Source organism: Cibotium barometz, chromosome 43 (assembly GCF_041138505.1).
Source record: "Cibotium barometz isolate CiBa-2024 chromosome 43, ASM4113850v1, whole genome shotgun sequence".
In the NCBI taxonomy this organism is placed as follows: Eukaryota; Viridiplantae; Streptophyta; class Polypodiopsida; order Cyatheales; family Cibotiaceae; genus Cibotium; species Cibotium barometz.
In genome coordinates this window covers 7,356,780-7,365,783 of record NC_141088.1, presented here as the reverse complement: position 1 = coordinate 7,365,783, position 9,004 = coordinate 7,356,780, and positions in this window count along the sequence as shown.

The following is a 9,004-nucleotide window of genomic DNA, read 5'->3' as shown; positions in this document are numbered from 1 at the left end:
GAGGGAGAGGATGGAAACACGACTCTTCTAGTGGAGTTTTCTGGTCAATCAAGCATGGCTATTCTTGATAGCAGAGCGGGTGTGGCCATAGCAACTAAAAAGATGTGGGAGGCTTGGGGAAAACCAGCGCTCAGAAAGACAAGGATGAAGCTTCAGTTGGCCGATGGCTACATTGAACGACCCCTTGGTCTACTTGAGAAAGTAGTAGTCTCCTCGTGCAATGTAGAATATGAGCACACTTTCGCTATAGTAGATTTTGGAAAGACCCCAAATTATGACATTATTATGGGCCAACCTTTTATGAGGCAGTTTAAAATGATCCAAGATTGGGGCTACAATTACATCTACTTGAGATAGCCAGGAGCTATTACACGAGTTAACCTAAGGAATCATTCCTACAGGAATGTTGCTATGACACCCATACAGGACTTTGAGTCACAACTTCTGAGGAAAAGAAGAGCTCGGATTGGCAGCCAGCCAATCCACAGAAGAAGATAATTAGATGAGCTCAAAATGGCAACATGCCACAAAAGATAAATGGATGTGTGGAGGAGCATCTGAAAGTGGGAGCATCCAAAAACAACACTGCCAAATGGAAGGGGATACGTATGGAAGATTATATACCAGAACCCTTTCCAGAGCATGAATTTGAGCCTTACGAGTGGGGGCACATCTTGGCCGCATTAGATGTTTGTGTGAATCAGACCACACCCACGCATTTTTGTGATGAGAACGGCTATGGCATTAAGCCAATTTTGATGCTGAGTGTTATAAGAGAAGAGGAGGAGGAACAGACGGAACTACCTCTTGATAACCTTCTAGCAAATCAATCACAAACCACGGAGGAGGCTTTAGAACACAAGGAAGACGGTGTATAAGAAATGTTGCCTAAAATCCAATGTCTGTGCATACAAGACGAGGTGTCTATAGCGGATATGTCTGAGATTGAGTGTGACACTAGGGAAGAAGTATAGTACGATGCTTCTTCAGACCTAGATGAGGGAAATGGGGAATCAGATCATGAGGGATCACCACTCAATAAACATACGTTCGCACTTAGGCTGAAGGATGGAAGGGAAGTTCCCTGTTCATTTGAGATGCCTAAGCATCAGGGAAGAGATCTGACAGATGACGAAAACAATCTAGGTCTCGGGGTATTAAAAAGAAGTGCGAGATGCCAGTCATAAGAAACAAAATGGGGTACTTAACCATGGCTAAAAATGAGGATTGTGTTAAAGATAAGATCACAGGATGCTACCAAACTCAAGTGATTGAACCTGAGACTCAATTGAACACAAAGGAAACTCCACGCCAAAGAAAAAATAAGGTAAAGACCACTAAATCTCCTGGACAAGAAGAGAAAAAAAATACTCCCAAGGAGAAAAGGCATGCCATGACAAAGTTGGAACGCAAGAGCCTGTACAATGAACACAAACGAGTGCTGAGGGACGTATGGACAATTGAAATGGAAAGTGAAGACTCAGAACTCATGGATGGGGTAAGCATGCCATCGCACTTCAAAAAATACACCATCCAGGATAGAAAGATCGTTGTGTCCAACAACCCATGCGCAAACAAAAAGAGCGAAATACGTTGTATGATGGGCCTGAGAACGCAAAGAAAATTGACTTAGCAAATCCAGGAGAGGAACCAAAGCCCGCCGCCTACATAGTAGCAGACCTTAGTACTGAAGAGGAGGAGTTACTCATAACTGCTCTCAAAGAGTACCGAGATGTCTTTCCATGGCCAACATACAATCCCTATGCGCGATGATACTAAGTCAAGCAAAAAACACCCGTACACGTGCAATGATAATTTTGCAAAGAAGATCAAGGAAGAGAGATAAGCTCAGAGAAGGGGAGTTTATTTATGAAATTGAGCATACCGAATGGGTCTTGCCAATTGTGGTTGTACCCAAAACGAATGGGAAACTTAGAGTATGTGTCAATTTGAAGAAAGTAAACACTGCGGCAATTAAAGATAACTATCCTCTTCCTATAATGGATCATGTGTTAGAAAGAGTAGTAGGAAAGGCGGCATATAGTTTTTTGGATGGTTTTTCGGGCTTTAATCAGCTGAGAATAGATCCAAAAGATCAACACAAGACGGCTTTTGCAACCGAATGGGACATTTTTGCCTACAGAGTGATGCCGTTTGGGCTAACCAATGCGCCAGCTACCTTTCAGCGCGGCTTAATGTCACATGTATTCAAGGAGTATTTGAGATATTTTCTCGAGGTGTACATGGATGACCTGTGCATACACTCCTTGAGTCGTGAGGATCATGTAGAGCATCTGAAAAAGATCTTCAAAAAGTGTCGAGTGTATAGGATTTGCCTAAATCTCGAGAAATGTGTCTTCATGGTGAGACAAGGCAAGATCCTAGGCCACATTCTGTCACGCAATGGCCTCAGCATGGACTACGAGAAGATAAAAATCATTGTTGAGTTACCGAGACCTACAAATGCTAAGCAAGTGCAACGGTTTATGGGACACTATGGGTATTACATACGCTTCATTTACATGTATGCAGTGATCACAAAACCTTTGTACGGGCTTATTACCATTTTCACCTGGACGGCTGAATGTGAGGAGTCCTTTAACAAGCTAAAAGAAGCCTTGACACAAGCGCCAATATTGAGAGCCCAGAACTGGAATTTGATTTTCCACGTTCATATCAATGCATCTGCTTTTGCTATAGGGTGCATACTAGCACAACCTGGAGAGAATAACATGAATTTCCCAATTAGTTATGCTAGTAGGCAATTAAATCAAGCAGAACGCAATTATACGTCACTGAGAGAGAAGGCTTGGGCATGATTTTTGCAGTCAAGAAGTTTAGACACTATTTGATGGGGCAAATAAGTTTGTCTTCTTCACGGATCATCAAGCTTTGCTCTATTTAGTGAAAAAACCATGTAATATCGGACGCATTGTAAGGTGGTTCATCATCCTACTAGAGTTCGACTTTACGGTGGTACTTAAGAAAGGGATTACGCATCAACGGGCGGATCATTTGTCACGCTTAATGCATGGTGAGACACCAAAAGGGGTACATGACGATCTACCGGATGCATACCTTTTTAATATTGAAATGGTTCCTAAATGGAGTCAAGCTGTAATACCACTCTTGACGCTTGGACAGATACATAGACCCAGGCCTTGGGAAGAACATGAATGACTTATCCAGCAGACAAGAGACCTAAACATGTGGGCAGAACGCTTGTACAAAACCGGAGTAGATGGGGTTTGTAGACTTTGCATTGAACCACATGAGCAACCTTACTACCTGTACATTGCCCATACTGCTTTGGGAGGACAACATTTAGCGGCCGATCAGACCATCAAGAAGGTCCTATGGCAAGGGGTGTGGTGGCCCACGCTTACCAAAGACGTGCAGCACCGCCTAGTCACTTATTGTAAAAAGAGAGCGCCTACCCCATACGCAACATTGTTTCAAGTTTCAGTAGCGCCTAAATGGAGTCGCTACATAGTGGATTACCTTCAGGATAAGACTTTCCTGGAAAAAGCGACACGGGCACGACGCGGGACTATCAAAATTGAAGCCAAGAGTTTTGAACTATTGGCCAATCAACTCTATTAGAGAGAACATGACGGAGAGCTTCGTTTATGTGTAATTGAAGCTGAATATGTGAGAGTTTTAGAACATGCTCATTCAAGCTTAGCCGGTGGACAGTTTTCAGTGGATACATGTGTAAAGGCTATTAAACAAGCTGGTGGTCTGTGGTGGCCTACAATGCGGGGCGACGTCGAGGAGTATGTAAAATGTTGCGATCAATGTCAACGCACAAAAGTACCCATTCGAAAAGATGAAATGCCTTTAAGACCAATGATGGGTGCTAGGGCTTTTGCCAAATGGGGGATAGACTTTGTCGGTCCTATCCACCCTCCCGCATATCGTATGCAGACGCAATACATTTTTGTGGCCATTGATTATTTGACCAAGTGGGTTGAAGCAAAAGCAACGCAGAAGAATGATGCGAGGACTACGACAACATTCTTGTACGAATTTGTTTTTACGTGCTATGGCCTTCCCATTGAAATTGTTAGCGATAGGGGCACGCACTTCATAAACAAATTCATTGAAGACCTATTGGATGAGTTTATGGTCATCCATATGAGTTCGGCTCCCTATCACCCACAAGCAAATGGCTAGGCTGAGAGCACAAACAAGATATTGTGCACAATTCTCACTAAGGTGGTGGAGAACTCAAGAACGGATTGGGACATGAAATTGCACTCCGCAATTTGGGCTTACCGAGTGGCCTACAAAACGACGATTGGAACAACACCTTTCAATCTTGTTTTTGGGCTAGACACGATCCTACCAATCGAGTTTCTTATCCCAACATTACGAGTTGCCAAGAAGCTAGAATGGACAGACCATGAGATTTTTGATAGGCTCGAGGCCCTGGAAAGATTAGATGAGACTCGACTACGAGCGATTGCAAGAATCTATGCGCAAAAGTGACGCCAGAAACAATTCCACAACGCTCATATCAAAACACGGGCGGGGATGTTCTGCTAGTGTATACGTTGAAGGAGCACACACCTAAGGTAAAGAAGAGAGGGCTAGGTCCTTACTTAATCCATCAAATATCTAGCAATGGAGCGGTCAAATTAGTCACTCTTGACGGAGAACCAATGGCTAATTGGATTAGTGGCTATCAGATTAGAAGGTATCATGAGCCCTTAACACCTGAGATGCTTGAATGCATCCATGCTTCGAAATAGCGCGACAAAGCTAAACAAATCATAAAAGAACAAGCTCAACAGGAGGCACAGGAACGTATACAGAAATGCAAGGAGGCTGCAAGACCCCTACGAAAAGATTCTAACAGAAAATGTCCTCGATTATTTCATTTCGAGGGTGAAGATTCAGACGATGAGGCCAAACCCCTTAAGCCCTGCATTGTGGTTGAAGTAGGCTCCGAAAGACTAAGGCAATGTGCTCTAGTAGACACGGGGGCGGATTACAACATAATTACTTATGCTACTTATGAAAGTTTGAAAGACTGCAAGGTCAAAGCCACCAGGATGAAATTCAGGGCTTTCATGGGGCACAATACTAGAGCTTATAGATCGCTTCACTTGGATATTTTTTTTAATGGATATAACTGTGGACATAAGTTTTATATATTGCAGCCAGAGATATACACAGACCCAATCATTTTGGGTCGGACATGGCAAGACAAGTACGATGCAGTTCCAAAATGGAAGAGGTAAGGTTTACGTTGCGAAAAAGACGGCATCTATTTCCTAGCTCCATTCCTCCTCAATGACAAAATTTCAGAGTATACGAACAGCAGCAAGGACGACGAATCCGAGGTGGAGCTCCCTTCCCAGTATACAACATCAAAGTCCAAGATGGAGTCTTTAGCTCCGTCATTCCCCACACTAGACGAAGCCGCAGCATGAGAAGTGTTAGTAAGTAACCACCCATACAAAAAGGAGAACAAAGACAAACAACCTACAAATTTCCCCCAAAAGAAGGACGACACTATAAAGTCAAAACACATGCCATTATTGACTAAAATTGCGGAGTCTGACAAACCATCCACCTCAGGCATCAAGGAAATGAAGATATGGGTTCAAAAGAAGACAGCCACAACCCAACCTGCATTTCAAACTACAAGGACGACCATAAATCGGAAGACTACGCCATATGGGCCAGATGACGTGACCAATGCCAAGCAACTTTGGATTCCCAAAAGGTTAGTGCAGGCACAAAGAAAAGCCACAAAGCTGTGGGTACCAAAAAATACGCTGCTTCGACAGTCAGACACACACTCGACAAACCACCCTCAACCAAGGTCAAAATTCCAACGACGTAAAGCGACCACAAAGGAGGGAGAGCTATACATGGACATGGGTGTCAACGCAGACCGCCGACAAAGGTAGAACTAAATTCACGCACCAAGGTCAAAATTCCAACGACGTAAAGCGACCACAAAGGAGGGAGAGCTACATGGGTGCCAAAGCAGACCACCGACAAAGGTAGAACTAAATTCACGCACCAATCTACTCCAGTGAAACAAACTAGTAACAAGTGGATTTGGCAGCCAACGCACAAGCTTGCAACGATGGTTAGTCCAACCAAACCACAGCAGACCAAGCAGTTAAGTAATGGGTGGGCATGGAAACCAAAGACGACACAAACAATCTTGTTAACCACCCCGGAGACGAGCTTGCAAAGCAAACATGTGGCTACACAAGTGTGGATACCCAAAACAAAACCAATTGCTATGCTTGTGAAGGAGCCAGATTAATCACTTATCATTGAAGAAGTGCTGACTATACAACAACGTGCAATACTACTACAAGTAATACTCTTTGGTAAGTCATCTCTTGTACATAGTAGATAGGACGCAGCTTCGCCAACAGAAGCCCTTGGGCCACATTGCCCCAAGACCCATATTTTTGCACTGGATTATGTTATCCATGCATCCTCTTGTGTATGCATATGCTAGGGCCACATTACAAGGCCGTGCATTAGACACGCTTTCATAAACGCATGCACATATACTACCGATTCGACATGACGTGTTGCATCAGAGTGCAACATCTAGGTGGGGGGGAGTGCAAGTAAGCTTGCAGGACCTCACGAATTCATCGGGCTTAGCATAGTCATAAGAAAGGGAAAGTGTGGTGGATGGCGATAATTTTTTATTTTTTTGTTATTTTTTACTTTATTTTGTTTTCTTTTACTTTGATTTTTTGCACATGTACCACAACTCTAAAGAGTCCTCGCGTCGAGCACAACACGTATATGCACCAAAAGACGGGAAATCACAAAGACATGTCAAAAATGAGCTTCTAAGTGTGCGTAATATGCCTAAAACTGGGTGTGTAAGTATTTAGAACCGCCTATTAACTTATTTTGGCTCATTTATATAACGAATTTTATTGGTGAGATAATTTTGCAATTTTTGGGCGCACAAACACACTCGTTTTTAATTTTGCAAATTCAAATTCTCTTATTTTTTACTTAAAAATGCCCAAAAATGACACAAAAAATTAAAAATACAAGAGCAGATGAGTGCTAATTTCTCTCATCTCATTTGATCTAATTTCTCTCTTCTCATTTGATCTCAGACCCACATCTCAGACCCACACACACACACACACACACACACTCTTCTCTCTTTCTAGAAAGGTGGCAGCTTGCCTTTCAGTTGAGTTTGAATTGTGCGTCCTCATTTTTCACTGCGCTTCGAGAGCTCGTTGTCTCTCCTCTTCTGAGGAAGATCGGAGAGTTCTCTTCAAACATGAGATCCAGACTCGCTTCTTCTGCAGCCCGTGCCTTCCGTTCTAGGGTTTCCTCTTCATTTCTCCCAAGTAAGCACTCTCTTCTTACAGAATTTCGATCTTTATTTTCATACCCTGAAGATCAAAACCCTAATCTGAAAGGCACACCTTTGAAGTTGAAGATATCTGGTTTTTGAACTTTGTTAGACGCACATTTGGTGTTTTCACATGAGAGAAACCCTAATCTTGGTTTTTCTCTGTAATCATCTTCACATTTGATAACTTACAGGTATAAGAAACCCTAACTGGTCTATGATCATAACCTGTTTTAGAGGAAACCCAAAATGCTAACTTGTAATTGTTTAACCGTCATATAAATTTCTGCGGTAAATTGCATATATTTGCCTTCATATGTGTGAAGATCTGGTCTCATCCACATCATTTGTTCACTTCAATGACTTGGAGATTGCAATTGGGCAATCTTCATGTGACCGTCTGCTTTCTTGCACATGGAGAGACTGCATTTGTGCTAAGGAGCCAATATAGATTGATTAGTTTCAGAGAACATGATTGTGTTTCACCTGGTAAATCTCACTGAGGTGCACTTTCATACACTCCCCTATGTGAATAACGATCTTCATTTCTTTGAGAACCTTTGCAGAGGTGTACATGGGTTTGCTACCTTACATTATAATTTTACATGGATGTGTTGGGATCGTGTTAACAAATCAATTTTGGTACGTACCACAATTGCATTAGACACCTTGAATCACAGCTGTCTTACTTTTTGGCGTGGGTAGCAGCATGCGTTTGCAGGTCTATGTAGTCGTGTCAATATTCTCATGTTTAGGGTTCTGGCCTCTAAAGTTGCAGCCTGCAGGGCAAGTATTACTCACAATTTTTGAGGTTCCTAACAATAAACAGATGAGCTTGTCTAAGATATTCTTATGTAGGAGGAAACCCAATGATTTTGTTATATAAACAAGTTCTCTCTTGTATATCTTTTTGTTGTTATAGAGGTTGGAGGAGAGTTCTGAGATACGATTGAATTTCTAGTGTGCCTCAGATTTTCTTGTAGTGCAATGCATACAAGACCCAAGTTTTGGATGTAGTGCTAACCTTACGACAAGTGAGTAGCTGTTGATACTAGTAATCTGAAAGGTTGGAGAATGATGGATCACTATGCGCTAAACCAATGCATTGATGTGGGCAATGTTGAAGTCACGCTTTATATGGTAAAGGCTTATTTTATGAGTTGCAACCAGTAAGGATTTCAATGAACATGGATTTTGAGGGAAGGACAATCTAGCAAGGACACCAAATATAAGAGAAAGACCAACAACAAGGACAAGGAAGGGGTTCCTAGAAAGTATTCTCAACATGGAGGGCATACCAATACTAGGTAGAGAATTAATGCTTCATGTGCCATGGTATGCTCTATGAGAAGGGCTACATCAAATGGTATGAGTGTCATGACGAAACTTGTTACTGTGGCTTCTTTTTGAGTCGTTGCAGAAAGTGGCTTTATAGCTTCAAAACATAATCTTGAGGTGCAAGATGATGCGTATACCCTCGTATCCATCTTCAAAAAACCACAAAAATGAAGAACAATTGGAAAAGGAGGGGTCCTTCTTAAGATAAGGTCTATATGATACACCCTTCAATATGTCCACAAATCAAAGTCTTTGTGCCTTGCAACCTCAAGGTATCTACCACTACAGCCTTTGATACAACAC